General features: G+C 37.0%; 2 pseudogenes; one reads left to right on the top strand and one right to left on the bottom strand.

Annotated features, from left to right (window-relative positions):
• The first annotated feature begins 5,518 nt into the window (after positions 1-5,518).
• Positions 5,519-12,253, top strand: LOC120144762 (annotated as a pseudogene).
• Positions 12,254-12,359: 106 nt separating this feature from the next.
• LOC120144763 lies at positions 12,360-15,152 on the bottom strand (annotated as a pseudogene).
• Positions 15,153-19,336: the final 4,184 nt, after the last annotated feature.

The following is a 19,336-nucleotide window of genomic DNA, read 5'->3' on the forward strand; positions in this document are numbered from 1 at the left end:
ATAAATTCGATATTGGCTACGAGGTTAGGTTCATAAAGCGATAACATATCCTAATTTCATTTCTGGAGTCGGGTAAGAATTTCTCGAATGAGTAACTCTCACATTTCTCATGAGACACTTTACAGAATTTGGACAAATGTTACTGGTATTCCTTTATACATATGTTGAGCCCTAACGGATAGAAAACTTAGGTTAGCTTATTACAGAGAAGAGCTCAACTTTGGAGTTTCGACTTAGAAAAGTACGGTTGTAGTTTAGTGGCATGTACTAATCAGACATCCTATGACATTCGATCGGCTGATCTACCCAGAAAAATTGACTCAATCTAAGCTCTGATACCACTAAATGTAATACCCACAGACCGATACAGGTGACCCGATCCGATCCGAGGTGTTATATTAGGGCTACCAGAATGACCCATAGTAAAAATCCCGTAAAAATGTAAAATTTCTTTTAAAACTTGTAAAATCATAAAATAATTTATAATTAAAATAAAAGTTCAGAAAACCATTAATATTTATAGATAGAATTAAAATCATACACGTTTGAGACTCTGATATAAAAACAGAATACCACCTACATGCCCCCTAAACACATACACTGTACTCCACAAATAATGCTGGTGGAACTCCTTTACTTATGTTGATAGTTACACTGGTTTAATCCTTTTAACTTGAAATAGTGAGTAACAGAGTAAGATTTGGGAAGCTCAGTAATACAATACTACCAAGTGATGCTGAAAGACATTCAAATAATAGGTAAGCATAATTTTCCTTATTGATTAAGACATCTACAGATTTTTGTGATGAGCTGAGGTCCCACTGATATTTCAGGTAGTAAAAGATAGGAAGCTTTCAGTTCAGATTTAACGTTCAGACGACTAGTTTTAGGAGATCAGAATATGGTGCCTAGTGTGTTCCCACAAAACTAGTGAAAATATACATATCTTTTTAAAACAATAGCAATTCCCCAAAACTGTATCCATAAGGACTTACCTTAGACCCAAAGGGCGTAGGTGCCAACCTAAGGGAATACCTTGGGTTCATAAGGTCTTACCCTAGCCGAAGCATAGGTTCCAACCTGAGGGGAGTTCCCTCATGCCCATAAGGACTTACCTAAAGCACACATCAGAGAAGCCACCCTAAGGGAGTGCATTAAGGTCCTATAAGGTCTTAGCACTAGGCCCATTAGGCCCAGGAGCCCACCCAAGAGTCGCCTTAGGTCCATAAGAAATTACCAGCTCGATCGATCTGAACCTATCTAAGTAATTACCAATTTGATCGAGCTGAACCTGCAGAGACTTTATACCAGATCCCAGAGTACCCCGAAGAAAACATTTTTTAGACAGTAACCAGTGGTAGTCCAAAATCAGAGTTCAAACAAATCAATTCAGTAGAAATAATACCCAGAGATTATGAATCAGAAATGTAGATTTAAAACTTCAGTAACTCAAAAATATCAATAAAACACATTTAAGAACATATAAAACAATCATATAACACATAGGGAACACACTAGAGGATCATGTTATTTTCCGAATGAATTTGGTATTTATTCAGATAGAGAGTCATGAAACTTCTGTAAATTGATTAAATTCAGAGACGAGATCCCCATAAAAGGGTTTGGTAGCTGACAGATTCGTCAGTTATTCAAAACTTGATTTATCAGGATCATATAATATTTAGATATTTTTGGAGGCACTATGTAATCAGAAAGGTATTCAGAATCATTTGCATCAGAGTTACTTGTATTTTCAGATATGACATGAGTGATTCAATTATTCATGAAATTTGAGGCATTTTGGAAATTAGGTTCTTGGAGAATTCTTAGTGATTTGATCTAATAAGGGAGAAACGAAGAATCAAGGCATTTAAGATTTGTGTCGATCTATCAAGATATCGAGTTAACTCGAACTGAACAAATTCCACCACTGATACATCAACCGATCAAATCGTAGCACCTCAAGGGTATTCACTCTTTAATACAGACAACTCTTGTCGAACTGATCATCTTCAGAATCATCGCTGAATGGATCTTAGGGAGACGAACAGGTACACCAATGGTCTTTATTTCATTTCTGCATTGCAACGATATCAGGAAATGTTGACGTGCTTGATTCGTGGTTCAAACCCTTATGGATGGTAGAACATATAAGATCATCAGTGTTTCCAGACTTATCCAAGTTATTCACTTAATTAAAGGTCATTGGGGTACTTAAATCAATTAGTATTCAAGTTTATCCCGGTCACTTTAGAGTTTCTAGAGTAGTTCTATCATTTTAATGATTCGAAAACGTACAATACTTCCATTCGGTTCAACTTTGTCGTTTGGAGTAATTCAAATGTGTAAGGTATTTTCATTAATTTAGCCTCCGGGTGTTCGCTCAGGAATTAGAAATTTTAAGTCTTTTACATCTCAAAGATCATGATCGATTAACATGATTATTTTCACTTTCCGGGAAAATCTTTATCTTTTACATCATATATGTATTTTCGTAGTTTCTTATCCAAGATTAATCAGAATTTATGAGTCCTGAGATTGATTGGTTTATTGATTAAATCACTGAACTTAGATTTTTTTCCGACTGATCTACCAATTTCTTTTACGAGCCATCTGAGTCTTATACAATGTTTTGTCTTTATTCCAAATTTAGTTTGAGTCAAATAATTATTAAATACACATCATGGATTAATTATTTTCATTCATGCATTTACCAATTATCAATATGCTCCGGAAAGCATATAAAAGGTAGTAGAGTATTACATCGATTCTCATGCTCAACCGATCGAACATTTAAACTCCATTCGATCGGTCTCGAACTTTAATTCCATGTCCTATAATGTCTCAGATACATAACACCGATTGACCTTGGGGATTTTGGTCCCCGACTTCTGGTGAGTCGAACTGCGCCTACAATGTGTTGAACGGCGTCCGGACGGAACAACGGGGATAACTTGTTTTGGGGGTTGGGATAACACGGGTTCACTAATACCCGGGGGGAAATGGGTTTTGGTTTTTATTTTTGGGTTAAGATAGGTTATGGGAAAATTACGGGTCAAGTTTCTGAACTTCCCAAACTTTCAAATTTGACTAAAAAATCTTCAAAATTTTTATTTTAGTCCCTCAATTAAATGCAAAAATTTAGCCCTTAAATTGGGGGAGTGACAACTTGACCCATCCCATATCCCAGTGTTACGCCGTCGTCGTCCGTCATCGTGGGTAAGCTCAGGTTTATAGTTTGGTTAATTTTCTTCCGATTTTGGCATAGTTTTGATTAAATTTTGATTGTAATTGGTGAGTGCTTGAATAGGGAGTAATTCGACCATCAGAACTTCCCTCGTTGCCATCGTCACGCGCTACCACGATCAACCGCTTGCACATAGGGCTTGTCCCTAGCTTTAGTTTCTTCTAGAACCGGTCCAGTTGATCTGGACCGGTCTGAACCAGCCCAACCCAGTCCAAATCGGGTCTGTTTGACCCGAACTGAGTCAACCCGACCCGAACCGTTGACTGTTGACTTTGACATTGAATAAAAAAGTTAAATTTTTTGAAAAGTTATATTTTATGTTTTTCGATGTCCTCAGTTCGAATCCGAAGTCCGTTTTGCCAAATTCGAACTTAGTAAGCCATTTTCAGTGTTTTAGCTTCGAATTCAATTTGGTTTCTCAATTAAGTTCAATTTCTGACATAAATTTGGTTGCTATGTATCTGATTAATTATTGGGCGTTGAATTCAAGTTCAAGAGTGATCGAATGGAGATATGTTCGATTGTGGAGCACAAAAATCGAGATAATACTCTACTATCTTTTGTATGCTTTTCGGAACACATTGATAATTGGTAAATGCATGAATGGAAATAATTGGTCCATAAGTTGTATTTAATTTTCACTGGACTTAAACTGAATATGGAATAACAACAGAACAATATAGAAGACTTAGACCGCTAGCAAAGGAAATTGGTAGACCAATCGAAAATAATTTTAAGTCCATAAATTATAATAATAAATTGATCTCAGAATCCAAAATTCTGATTTATTCCTTTAAAGGTTAAATGCGGGGAATACATGATTAAGAAATTACAATAATACCTTTATGAGGTAAAAATGACCAAAAACCCTCGAACTGTAAAATAACTATATTATATGACCAAGTTGAGCTAAATGGAAGTATCGTATGTTTCTGAATTGTGGAAACGACTGAATTACTCTGAAAACTCCAAAGTGATTGGACCTAAGTACCCTCAATGACCTAGAATTAAGCGAATAACTTGGATAAGTCTGGAAACGTTGATGAACTTACATGATGTACCGTCTATAAGGGTTTTGAACCAAAAATCAAGCACATTGACATTTCTTGATATCGTTGCAATACAAAAATGAAATAAATACCGTTGGAATACATGTTCATCTCCCTAAGATCAATTCAGCGATGATTCTGAAGATGATCACTTCGACGAGAGTTGTCAGTATTAAAGTATGAATACCCTTGAAAAGCATCGATTTGACTAGGTGACAGGTATCACAGTGCTCGGATTTGTTTAGTTCAAGTTAACTCAATATCTTGATAAATTGAGATGAATCTTTAATACCATGAATCATCGTTTCTCCCTTATTAGATCAAATTACTAAGAATTTTCCAAAAACTTAATGTCCAAAATGCCCTGATTTCCTGAATAATGGAATCACTCCTGTCATATATAAAAAACACAAGTAATTATGATGCAAAGAATTCTAAATAACTTTCTGATTCATAGTGCCTTTGAAAAATATTCGAATACTATATGATCTTTATAAATCATGTTTCGAATAACTGATGAATCCGTCAGCTATCAAACCCTTTTATAGGGATCCCGTTTCTGAATTTAATCAATTTATAGAAGTTTCATGGCTCCCTATATGATAAATACAAAGAACCTTAGGAAAATAACTGGATCCTCTAGTGTGTTCTCTATGTGTTATATGATTGTTTTATCTGTTATGAAATATGTTTTACCTAGATTTATGAGTTACTGAAGTTTTAAATCTTCCTGTTTGATTTTTGATCTCTGGATACCGTTTATACTGAATTGATATGTCTAAACTCTGATTTCTTGCTACCACTGATTTTTGTCTATAAAATGTTTTTCTTCGGGGTACTCTGGGATCTGGTATGAAGTCTCTGTAGGTTCAGTTTTATCAAACGAGTAATTTCTTATATAGGTTCAGACTGATCGAACTGGTAATTCCTTACGATAGGTTCAACTTGGTCAAATTGGTAATTCCTTATATAGGTTAAGACCAATCGAGTTAGTAATTCCTTACGGATCTAAGATGACCTTTGAGTGGGCTCCTAAGCTAAATGGGCCTAGTGGTAAGACCTTACGGACCTTAAGGAACCCCCATAGGGTGACACCTTCGCTAAGTTCTTTGGGTAAATCCTGATGGACCTGAGGGCACTCCCTTCAGGTAGGCACCTATGCTTCGGCTAGAGTAAGACCTTATGGACCCAAGATGTTCCTTTAGATTGGTATTTATGCCCAATGGGCCAAGGGTATGTCCTTATGGATGCAGTTTTAGGGAACTGCATAATGGTGTTCGGTTGGTGGGTTTTTCTATGGTTTTAAAATTATGTTTTAAACTGTTATTGTTTTAAAAAAAAATATGTACCTTTTCACTAGTTCTATGGGAACACACTAGACACCCTATTCTGATCTCTTGAACCTGGTTCTCTAAATGTTTCCTCTGAACTGTAATATTCATGCCTTTTTACTCGAAAATATCTGTGGAACATCAACTCATTCCGAAAACCTGTAGACGTCTGGATCGATAAGGAATTTTTATGCTTGCCCATTTATCTGCATGTCCTTCAGTATCACTTAGTAGTTCTGTATTACTGAGCTTTCCAAAGCTCACTCTTTAACTCTCCATTTCAAGTTAAATTGATCCAGTACAACTATCGACATCAATATTGAAGTTCCACCGGTGTTACTTGCGGAGTACGGTGCATTTGTTTAGAGGGCATGTAGGCGGTATTCTGTTTTTATACCCGAGTCTGAAACGTGTATGATTTTAACTTTTGTTTGTAGTATATGAATGGTTTTTTCTAAACTTGTATTTTAATTATAATTTGTTTTATGATTTTACAAGTTTTAACAGAAATTTAAATTTTTTCGGGATTTTTACTGTGGGTCGCTCATGTGGCCCTAATGTGACACCTCGGATCGGATCACCCTCATCGGACTGTGGGGTTACAAATTTTGAAAATATACGTTTAATTAATTAGGTTAACAATCTAATTACCGTTAGTTTGTGTCACAAGATGAATTCTAAACGAAGAATTAATTTTATCTTATATTATATTTTACATGAATACTAATTTAATCTTTGAATTTAATATAAAAATAATCGTCGATCCTCACTTATCATCATCATCAACTATCTTTATTGATCACTGTTAATCGTCATCAAATCTTTTTTTTTAATAATGTGAATTCAATGCCCATTTTATTAAAAAAAATATTCTGAATTTCAAAAACATAATATAATATCCTTCAAGTTCCTTTAAAAATAAATCAAAATAATAAATTTATTATTATATTTCATTAAAAACAAAAACATCGAAAATCTAGATTCATGTTAAAATGAGAATTTTGAAGGAATATTAATTTTGGGAAAAACAATTTCTCATTTAATATTTTTGTATATTATTTTTAGATATTATTTTTAGAATTAAGATGAAATGAACAGTGCATCAAAGAATTCGATTATAAGACTGAACAAGACGAGTTGTGGAAGACAACTTTTGAATTTTACGATTTTTTACTTTCGAACTGTCTAAGAAAAATATTGTATCTTTCGACTCAATGATCTGCGAATTTTCTACACATTCACATTGTCATAATAAATAATTTTCTCAATGTGAAGCATTTTTTTTTCCAAATCATTATCCCAACAAAATGGTCATATTATAATGCTTTTAGCTTTAAAAATGAGTTAGACCGCGCGCCGTCTTCAACTTTTAACTTCACGAACTCAAATATTTGTCTTTTAGTTCCAGCTTGTTTACTTTAATATTCCCGATCACTTGCAGATCTACCTGGGATTTCTGAGGAATACTTGTACATGGATTTCGTGCGTCATACGGGCACGCCATGCAAAAACAGAAATATGGGATTATTCCAAAGAGAAAACAAGTCAAGCAATTCACTTCACTCTAATATTTTAATGCATATCATGTTCTCTATTCCATATGATACTATATTATTTACTAAACAACCGCAGGTTTTATAAATCTACATCGACTCGGCAAAAAGTTGAGTATCTTCAAGATTCAACAAACACTTCACACCTACTTGCCGATGGCTCCGAAAACGTATGTACAAGATAAGCACAAGGAAGTAGATCAAAAAGGGAATAATATTGGGAAGGCTGCTAATAAAGCTTTGCCATTTTATACGCTTTTGAGTATGAAGATACTCTTGATTGGACTCTCATGGCACTAGGGACCTTAGGGTCCATAATCCATGGCATGGCTCAACCTGTGGGATACCTTTTCCTCGGAAAAGCTCTCAATGCGTTCGGAGACAACCTCGGCGACAATCATGTCACGGTTAAAGCACTCGAGAAAGTATATCTATACCACAAACTGCATGCAAAAGCTTAAAATTTGAAGTCCACTTCACAGTAGATTATGAACATACTTTCTTCTGTCTGTTTGTGTAGGTTGTTCCCTTTGTATGGTACATGGCTTTTGCTACATTCCCAGCTGGCATACTAGGTATCCTACCCTCAGCTTAATATATATATATAATAGCACAATTGGTCCCTAGAACTCCCTTCTTTTGCTTCATCCTTATGATTTTGAGCTTTCTGCAGAGATTGGTTGCTGGATGTATGCAAGTGTACGACAAATGGCACGATTACGGTTAGCATATCTGAGAGCAATGCTCTGCCAGGAGATTGGAGCATTTGATACAGATTTAACAAATGGGAAAATCATTAGTGGAATAAGTTATCACTAGTATCATACAAGAAGCAATAGGAGAGAAGGTAGATTGTATGTATGTATGTATGTATGTATGTATGCATGCATGCATGTGTGTAAGTATGTGTGTGCATGTATGTATGTATGTATGTATGCATGCATGCATGTAAGTATGTATTGCTAACTTAACTTTTGACTATCAGCTGGGCCATTTTCTCTCGAGCTCTGCAACATTCTTTTGTGGAATCCTCATTGCTGTCACATGCTGTGGGAAGTTTCCCTTCTTACCTTTGTGGTTGCCCCTACTATTCTTGTTATCGGAGGGACCTACACTAAGAAAATGAATACTATTTCAGCTATGAAGACGCTTTTTGTATCGGAAGCTACATCCATGGTGGAACAAGTAAAACATTCTCATTCCATATATTTAGGTTTTACCAGTAAGATGATTAATACATATGATACTTAAGTGTATATCAGTTGATAACATGCAAGGTTTATTTGCCGCAGACTATATCTCAAATAAAAACAGTATTTGCTTTTGTCGGAGAGAATTCGGCAATTAAATCGTTCTCTGTGAGCTTGGAGAAGCTGTTCTCATTAAGCAAAGGAGAAGCACTGATAAAAGGAGTTGGAACCGGCACGTTACAGTTTTTGATCTTTTGTGCTTGGGCTTTGATCATATGGATTGGAGTTCTTGCAGTGACTTCTAAGAAAGCTAGAGGGGGTGACATTCTCGCAGCGTTGATGAGCATTCTAGTCGGTTCCATGTAAGAAAAGAATCCGATTTAAACTGTTTCAATCCGGCCTCCACGTATTTATACATACATGTCATACCAATTTCTTTAAACTTGCAGATCACTTTTTTTTGCTGCACCAGGCATACAAATATTCAATCAAGCAAAAGCTGCATGGTACGAGGTTTTCAAGGTGATCCGAAGAAAGCCATCTATAAGCTATGATTCAAGGGGGAAGGAGAAAGTTCAGAAGATCAGTGGCAACATCGAAATACTTGATGTATACTTTGCTTACCCTTCTCGGCCTGAAAAACTGGCCCTTGAAGGATTTTCACTGTCAATTCCAGCAGGAAAGATGGTTGCTTTAGTTGGAAGCAGTGTGGAAAGAGTACTTTTATCTACCTAGTTGAAAGGTTCTATGATCCCTCCAAAGGTTTGCATTTTCTTTTATGCAAATACCTGCAGTTTTCATTCAGGCAAGGTTTCTATCTAATAACCTGTGCTTGCACATTGTAGGGAGATTCTCATTGACAATGATAACATCAAGGACCTCGATCTGAAGTTCCTCCGAAAGAACATCGGAGCAGTATCCCAAGAACCATCACTCTTTGCCGGTACCATCAAGGATAATATCAAAGTAGGAAACATGAATGCAAGCGATCAGCAGATCCGTGATGAGGCCATAATGCGAATGCACATAGTTTATCACTCAACTTCCAAATCAGTATTCAACCGAGGTTATCCATCTAGCCTCCTTTTTCACTTCTTTGTATGGTTTTTAGGCTCTATTGTTATGTAAAATTCATGCAGGTAGGCCAAGGAGGAGTCCAGTTATCAGGGGGACAAAAACAGAGAATTGCAATAGCAAGAGCTATTCTAAAGAATCCTCCTATTCTTTTACTCGATGAGGCAACAAGTGCGCTCGATTCCGAGTCAGAGAAACTGGTTCAAGACGCCTTGGAGAAGGCTATGCGAGGGAGGACTGTTATTCTGATTGCACATAGGATGTCAACCATTATCAATGCTGATATAATTGCAGTTGTGGAGAACGGACAAGCAACCAAAACCGGAATGCACCGCAGCTTGTTAGACTCCAGCAAGTTCTACAACAATTTGTTCAGCATTCAGAACATCGGACAAATTCATGAGTCAAGGTAGGTTCAAGTTCCGAATCTTAAGATGTAAAATCCAATAGGTCTAAAGTTCGAAAACTGGTATAAATGACCTTCCCCATTATCATGCGCGAGACATGACAGGGCTACCGAATTCTCAGAGGATTTGGTTAGTGCCAATGAGCAGTTTTCACCACTAGACACCGAGGGAAAGGAGGAAACAAGATATCTCAAGGACTATCTTAGTGATTATTCCGACGACGAGGGAAAGAAAAGGAGAAAACCCATGATTACGTTCTTCAGAATCTGGTATGTCTTAGGAAGAAGAGAGCTTGAAAAGATCGCAACTGGTTCCATCGCAGCAGCTTTTGTGGGTGTTTCGAAGCCTTTTTTCGGATTCTTCATCATAACAGTAGGACTAGCATACTACAAAAAAACAAAGATGATAGTTGGAAGGTATTCCATTGCCTTTTCTCTAATAGGATTTCTTACTTTCTTCATGCATACCCTGCAGCATTATTTCTATGGAGTTGTTGGAGAAAAGGCCATGGGAAATCTCAGGCAAGCTCCATTTTCAGGTACTAGTTATCCCAGCAACAAATGTTGAAAAATACTTCATTTTCATCCACGCGCTAACATCTGTTGCATTAAATTCATGTAGGTATACTACGAAATGAATTAGCATGGTTCGAGAAACTGGAGAACAATGTTGGTTCACTTACGTCAAGGGTCATCGACACCTCCATGCTCAAAACCATAATTTCTGATCAGATGTCGGTTATTGTCCAATGTATTTCCTCGATACTAATCGCAACAGTTGTTAGCTTGATTATTAACTGGAGAATGGCACTTGTAGCTTGGGCAGTGATGCCTTGCCACTTCATTGGCGGACTCATTCTGGCCAAATCTACCAAAGGATTTGCCGGTGACTCTGCTGCTAGCCACCATGAAGTTGTCACCCTTGCTTCCGAGTCCGCCACCAATATACGAACCATCACATCGTTTTGCTATGAAGAACACATAATGAGGAAAGGCAGGATGTCCCTCGAACAGCCAATGAAAAGGAGCAGGAAAGAAAGTATCAAATATGGGATCGTTCAAGGCTTTTCTCTTTGTTTATGGAACATTGCTCAATGCTGTTGCTTTATGGTATACAAAGGTTTTGATTTCTAAAAACCAAGCTCGGATTGAAGACGGTATAAGAGCTTACCAGATTTTCTTCCTCACAGCACCTTCAATCACTGAACTGTGGACAGTAATCCCCACAGTCGTTTCCGCTATCAATGTCCTAACTCCTGTATTCAAGACCCTTGACCGCAGAACCGAAATTGAACCAGATTCACCAGAAGATACACATCAACAGAACATCAAAGGAAAAATCGAATTCCAAAACGTTGTACTTAACTTTCCTTTAAGGCCAGAAGTGACTGTCCTCAACAAATATAGTTTGCAAATTGAACCGGGGACAAAAGTAGCACTTGTTGGACCAAGTGGAGCTGGAAAATCATCTATGCTAGCCATTTTGCTAAGATTCTACGATCCAAACCAGGGAAGGGTACTCATGGATGATAAGAACATAAAGGGAATCTAAGGACATTGAGGAGACAAATTGGATTGGTGCAACAGGAACCACTTCTTTTCAGCTCCTCACTAAGAGACAACATCTGCTACGGGATTGAACATGCTTCCGAGGCCGAAATCATGGAGGTATCAAGGGAAGCAAATATACATGAGTTCATAAGCAACTTGCCTGATGGATATAACACACTCGTTAGGGAAAAAGGGTGCAAACTTTCAGGTGGGCAAAAGCAAAGGATAGCCATTGCTAGACCCTTACTAAAGAGGTCTGCAATCTTCTTGATGAAGCAACAAGTGTACTTGATGCGGAGTCCGAAAGAACCGTAGTTAAAGCCCTGGAGTCAGTGGATGAAAGAAAGGGTAAGTTTGGGTTCATTTCAAGACCCACACAGATTACAGTTGCACATAGATTATCCACAGTTGTGAACTCGGATGTGATTGTTGTGATGGATAAAGGGAAGATTGTGGAGATTGGTTCACACTCTACACTCATATCTGTAAGTGATGGTGTTTATTCAAGATTGTTTCATATCCGGAATGCGAGTATAAAATCCCACTAAAACAACACTTTTTTATTCTTAAACCCTAAGCCTTCTTTGTACTCATTTATATATAGTGAGAGTAAAAGAATTTAAGACATGGGCATAAAAAAAATCAGGTATTCTCTCTGATCCAGTACATTTAGAAGCTCACAGAGAAAACAAACAGAAGAAAAGCGTATATACCATGGAGCTACAAGGAGCAAACAAACAAGCAACACAAAAACCGAGATTAACAATATGCAATGGCACAAATGAGAGTGGTTTTAGCATGAGAAATACTATAGTATCAGACCAAATATTTGTCTTGTACAAGAAGCTGTGAGTCTAGAAGAAAGCATTTGCATCCTACATATGGCAAAAAGAACATTTCTAGAAATCATGTCTCTTGGTCATCATACATGATGGCCAGGGAATCAACCGATTAGTCTTTACTGTTCTGGAAGCAATGACGACACTACTTCTCCATGAAGGGGGAAAAACTCACCATCAATGCCACAACTGTTATGGGTGTGTTTCCCAGCCTTAATTTTAACTGATTTTACCTGCCATTTTTATAGAAGCTACAGTTAGATGATTGAAATCATCTGTTGATGTTTATGCATGTAGGAACCATTATTCACTGATCTAGCTGTTGGATTAAAAGTCTATAAAACACCTATTCAATACCCCTAAAATGAGTTGAAGAGCGTGGGATAACTTTCTGTACGTAACAGCACCAACAAACACATGTTCAAACCGGTTGCATCGATAATTTTAGCAACAATCCTGAACTTGGATGAATTATATAGGTGCAATGACCAAGTTGATATATGTGAAATATAAGATTATTCATGGAACAAAGGTGTTTACTTTGACATATTCAACATATGGCAGTGAAAGGTGTTTACCCATCTGTAGAAGCAAAAAAAATCTAATCAACCGAAGTTGTCCACTCCCATGAACTAAGAGTATATCCATGGTGTTGTCATCATGTTCGGCTTTTGGAGCCACCACCTGAGAACTCTGCACCGTTCTGCATGCATGTTTGCACACAAGGATGCCAAGAAATGGTCCCTTAGTTACAATCCATTTATCTTCGAATCTTGGGGCAACTTCCTTCTTTATTCCTGAATCGACATCATTTTGTAGACCTGGTAACTCAATAGGATTTTCCTTATCCCAATTAGCTTCAGGGTCCCATTTTGGTTCAGCATCCCAAATTGGACCTGGATTGGACAATGTTGAAGATATATCCTCGCTATCATTTGTTGCAGCATTACCCCAAGATCATCTAGAAGGATCAGGTGATGCAGTCAATCCGCTCCATCCTTTATCTGTCCTAGATTTCGATCTGGTCCTTTGCCAGTTTGGAGTTGTTGAGAGTGGTAACTGAGGGTGAATAACTTCAGGCTCAGCTGTTGCATTGCTTCTCCCAGATGACAACCGTTTAGTCTTCGGATCAAGGCCACGCACATATTCAGATGGGTGCTGGCATGAGTGCTACTACATGTGTCCATCTCACCTATAGACACTAGGTTGGGAGTCATTATTGAATCAATACTAGATAAACTAGAGGCTCTGGGAATGCCATTTTTGTTTGACCTCCTCATAATGTCGGTATAAAGATCGGACATGTCGACTACCTCCTTATGAGTAGAGATTTTACCTTCTTGATCCTCTTTTGCAGCTAAGAGGTACTCCACTTCATAGTTGTACTTTGGCAAACACAATAACTTTAGGAACCCCGCAACGAAATATTGTAGTGGACCAAATCGCTTCTGGTATTTCTCAGAAAGTTCTAAGACTGCAAGACATCAGAAAAAGATACAAACATACAGTTTATCATTCCCATAGTAGGGACAATAATACGGAGATGCTTTATGAAGCATCATATATAGTTAAATACACACCCAAAAGGTTTTCTTCATTCAAACATTCTCTCTCTATATATATGCATTTGAATCTAATGAGAGATGGATAGTCTACGAGAACTTCTGGCGTGATTTCAACTGTAGACACAAACTTGTGACAATGGCAAAATAGCAAAGGGTGAAGTACAGAAATAGCCTTTTTCTGAACCCAAGGAATGCAAAAAACGATGAAAAGGAAAATCAGTTACCCTTGTAAACGCCAGTTACATGAGTGCCACATATATGAGGATGAATGTTCAAATCATTTAAAGGATCATAGTTAGTAGGTGTTAACTCTCATTTAAAATTCAGGCATCATAGTAAGCAATATTCAGGCACACCTAGAGATGCCAAGATATGCTGGAATGAAGCAAACATAGATTGAACACATTTCAAAAGAACAGAGGCTGACTGGATATAGAAACCAACTGAAATCCATTGTGTTAACCAGGATCACCAATACATACCATCACTGACAAAACCATAATAAGAGACGGTCATCCCAAAGTGAATAACACCAGTCCGAATCCACTCAACAGCGAAAACATCTATAGCAGTTAGACCTCCCTGAAACCAACAAGAGCTCAACCGTAAGGAAACAAAAAGGCAAGTAGGAATTTGATACAACTATAAAAAGAAATGTGGTATTCACAACATGTCAGACGCATGGATCAAACTGGTTTTGGAAAACAGTACAAATCAATCTATGAAGTAACAGAATAAGTGGCATGAAAAGCAAACCTCATCTTGAATACCAAGTAGCATTACCTTTACAATAGAAATCGTGGCAGAGATTGGATCTCTAACGCCAAGAACAGTCCAAACCAATGAATTATCAGAACCTGCTGGTATAATTCCAATAGGTATAGAAACTTCTTCTTTCTGATTGTCTCTACTAAGCAGACCATTTAGAACCTACACATTCACCAAGATCAAGAAACTTATGATAAAAACAGAAACACCAGCAGAATACAAAATAAAACTCAACACCCAAAGAACAAGGAAACTTTACATTCTAAAACGACGCTTCCAGTATAAAATCCTCACCATCCCCTACAATGGAGATAAAAAATCTGATGATGGTAAAGTACTGCAGGTCTTGGAAGGAATTATACTATAATGCAAGTGAGATACAGTTCAAAGTTAAAAGGGCTTTAACTTCCCATCAACTTTTGAAGAGGTAGATAACAATGAAAAAAGAAGGATGTAGGTGGTAATTATTCAGGCTAACATTAAAGTGAACATATAGTTTTTGTTTAAATATAACGACTTTTAGTTACTTATGGTGATTAATCTTGTAATTAAGAAATTGATTAGACACAGAACAATCATTTGAGTTCATTAAATATTCAATATTTGTATGCACCTTATTTTGCTCGGGCAAGTGCTTTTCTTGCACCTTGGATGATGTAAGGGTCCTAGTGCCTAGTTTTTTCTTGCACCCATGGCAAAAATTGACCGAAAGATTCTCTAGAAAAAAATGAATTGGGAAACAAGAATCAGAATTTAACTAAAGCAGACATGGCTAACCTCATTGATAATCCCATAACCACCAATGCATATTATTCCTGAAAGGAAGTAGAGTGATTCAGATTCCAGTTAATGAATAAGATGATAATGACAATCATTAAAAATATAATAAAATTCAAACAGGTAATTAAATATTCAAGTAGTACTACCATCAGGGCATGTGCTGATATCAACAGTAGATGCCAGCAGATGTTGTTTTGACTACCTCCAATTTAAATCAAGCAAGCTCTCACAGTTTGCATATACAACATGAAAATTCAGTACATCCCAAGGTCTAGAATAATTTCTTCTTGAAAATTATACAAGAATAACAGGAGAAAGGAAAGAATGCATATATTGTTACGAACCGAGAGAAATAGAGAAGGTAAAATCGAATGAGAGAAGGATTTAGAAGAAGAAAAGAAGAGAGATTACAGAAAAAGGATTTTCATTCATTCATCAAATAAGATCTTTCTTCCCCAGTACACAGTTTTATTTGCATTACAATGTACTATGACAAATCTAAAAGTGACAGTTGTATAACTAAGTCTAACAAATTTCTTTGCAGATAAGAGATAAGTATTTTCCTCCCGTAGGCTGTTGACTGGATCCCTTTCTGAGCCCATCTCTTATGCCCCATTCAGCTTCTGATCCCCCTTATTTGTGTCCAGCTCCAGGTAATTTCCTCCTGTCTTAGCTTTAGGAATTGAAATCCCTAATTCCCCGATTCTCTTTTTCTCAATCCCTAATTCCTCTTCCATTTCCCCCAATTCTCTCGCTTCGATTCTAATCTCCCCATCTTGTTCTTCTCTTTCATTCATGACAATACCCTCTCCATGAGCAGATTCTTGTCCCCAAGGATCGAAATTAGGAAATTGAGTGCGCAAGACTGTATAATCTTCCCAGGTATCATTTTCAGAACTCAAATTTGTCCATCGTACTAGTAATTGAGTAACAACACGGTTATCCCTTTTAACTATTCTTTTGCTCAAAATCTTCTCAGGAAATACTTTCATCTGACCATAATCTATTACTTGAGGAGGCTCTGATGAAGCTACTGTCTTCTCGCCAAATTTTTGCTTTAGGAGACTGACATGGAAAACAGGATGGATACGAGTAGTCTCTGGTAAGGCTAATTTGTACGCTACTTCACCAATCTTTTCTAGAATCTTGTATGGACCATAAAAACGAGATTCTAACTTCAAGTTTTTTTTGATTGCTAGGGAAGTCTGCCGATAGGGTTGCAATTTTAGGTACACCTCTTCCCCAACATTAAATGTCCTTTCACTTCTATTTTTGTCAGCTTGTTGTTTCATGTGATTCTGTGCTTGCTGTAATTGATCTCGAATAATTTGCCTAAGTTTATCTCTGTCTTATAGTAATGTCTAAACACTGTGTACATTAGACTCAGAACACCATAGCATCATAGGAGGTTTGTACCCGTAGAGGGCCTCAAAAGGGGTAATTTTAAGTGATGTGTGGTAATTTGTGTTGTACCACCATTCAGCATGGGTAACCAACTTTCCCACTACATAGGTTTTAGAAAACACAAACCTCTTAAGTACTATTCCAGGCACTGGTTCACTCGCTCAGTTTGACCATCCGTCTCAGGATGGTAGGTTGTGCTAAAGAGTGTGTTGGTTCCTAATTGCTTTATCAGTTATTTCCATAAAAGACTAGTGAAGGTCTTGTCTCGATCTAAAATGGCCATCTTAGGCTGACCATGAAGTTTATATACCTGATCTAAATACAATTTAGCCACCTCCATCATAGTATAGGGATGAGAAAGTGCTAAAAAATGAGAATATTTAGTCAGTTTATCCACTATCACCAAAATTCATTCTTATGCATAGAAACAGGTAAACCTCAAATAAAATCCATAGTTATCTCCTCCCATGCTTGATGAGAAATGGGAATGGGTTATAGCAACCCTGGTTTAGCCACATGCTCCACCTTAGTACGTTGGCAGACTTCACATTGTTGGACATAATTAGAGACCATCATTTTAAGTTTAGGCCAATAAAAATAAGTTTTCACCCGTTGATACGTAGCTTGAATACCTGAATGCCCTCCATGTGGAGAGTTGTGTAGGATTTTTAGAATCTTCAAACGTAAATCATCTGTCTCTCCCACATAAACTCTATCCTTGTAGCGCAAAATACCCTTTGAATACTTCCAATTTGGAGCACTAGCAGTGTTAATAGTTACTGCTCTGATATATTATTTAGCACTAACATCTTGTTCATAGCTTTGTTCAATTTCCTTAACCCAAGTTGGAATGATAATCATGGCACTCATCTGTTTACACTCACCCAACTGCACAAATTGTCTTGACAAAGCATCTGCCACAACATTAGTACGCCTTTTCGTGTATTGGATTGTGTAGTCTAAACCCAATAATTTGGTCAACCCTTTCTTCTGAATTGTTGTTGTGAGCTTCTATTCTAATAAATACTTCAAAGGTTTGTGGTATGTTTTAATGATAAATGGACCACACTCAAGATAATGTTGCCATTTCGAAGCTGCCACTGCTACAGGAGTCCATTTAAAACCTTCTTTTTTCAACATCATTGTAAGTGGACGGCTAATTGCACCATAAGCTTTGATGAATCATCTATAATAACCTGTTAGCCCTAGTAAACCCCTAGAGACTTTAAATTTTAAGGAAGTGGCCAATTTTTCATGGCAGTAATTTTTTATGGATCAGTTGAGACACCCTGAGCATTAATAATGTGGCCTAAATATTCCACTTGTGGTTGTCCAAAATAGCATTTACTTCTCTTAGCATAAAGCTGATGTTGTGTCAATATTTCCAAAACCTTTCTTAAGTGTATGGCATGAACAGACAATGTAGTGTTGTACACTAATATAGCATAAAAAACACTAGAATAAACTTTCTCAAGTAGGGAGTGAACAAATCATTCATAAGAGATTGAAATGTAGCAGGGGCATTTGTAAGACCAAAGGGCATTACCTTAAATTCAAAATGTCCATGATGAGTGCGAAAAGCAGTTTTGTAGATGTCTTTAGGTTGAATTCGAATATGCCAATAGCCAGACCTTAAGTATAATTTAGAAAAATAGGATGCCCCATGTAATTCATCTAATAAGTCATCCACCACTGGTATTGAGAATTTATTCTTCACTTTCTGACTATTTAACTGCCTATAATTCACGCAAAATTGTCAAGAACCATCGTTTTTCTTAATAAGTAAGCAAGGTGAGGCAAAAGGGATCTTGCTTGCTTGAATGATAGAAGCTGATAACATATCAGAAATATGTCTTTCCACCTCTGCTTTTTGATGATGTGGAAACCTATAAGGCCGTAAATTGATCAGAGTTGCACCTGGCTTAAGTGTAATTGTATGGTCATGTACTTGATTGGGAGGCATTCCTGTAGGTTCCTCAAAAATTCCTGCAAATTCTGCTAACAGTTGTTGTAGCTCACTAGGCACAGATTGCTCACAATTTTCCATAGTCAGCAAATAAATTTCTCCCAATAAATTTGGATCCTTAGCAGTGATCTTTTGCATTTTGTCATTAGAGATTGTTTTCATAAGGAAGGGTGTTTGATGACCCTGAATTGATAATCGTTATCCCTCCTTTTCAAAGGTGATAGTCATGCCATTAAAATCCATAAGAATTGGGCTATATTTGCGCATTCAATCGACTCCAAGGACCATATCACTACCTCCTAGATTTAGTACCCGAAAATCATGAAAAAGTTGATGGTCTTGCATAATCCAACATAACTGATTTCTTTTAGCTGAACTAAAAAGTTTCTCTCCGTTAGCAATTGTAATAGCTAGTGGTTGAGTTGAAACTAACTCAATACCAGCTTTAGCCCATTTAGGAGTGATAAAGTTGTGTGTGCTGCCACTGTTAATAAGAATATTGAGAGGTTTGCCTTTGACCAAGTCTTGAATTCTAATTGTTGTATAACCAATGCTACCTGTGAGAGCATTGACTGAAATCTCCATATTCTCATCTTTATCTTTTGAATCCCCC

Source organism: Hibiscus syriacus, unplaced genomic scaffold, assembly GCF_006381635.1.
Source record: "Hibiscus syriacus cultivar Baekdansim isolate YM2019G1 unplaced genomic scaffold, ASM638163v2 tig00110890_pilon, whole genome shotgun sequence".
Taxonomy (NCBI): domain Eukaryota; kingdom Viridiplantae; phylum Streptophyta; class Magnoliopsida; order Malvales; family Malvaceae; genus Hibiscus; species Hibiscus syriacus.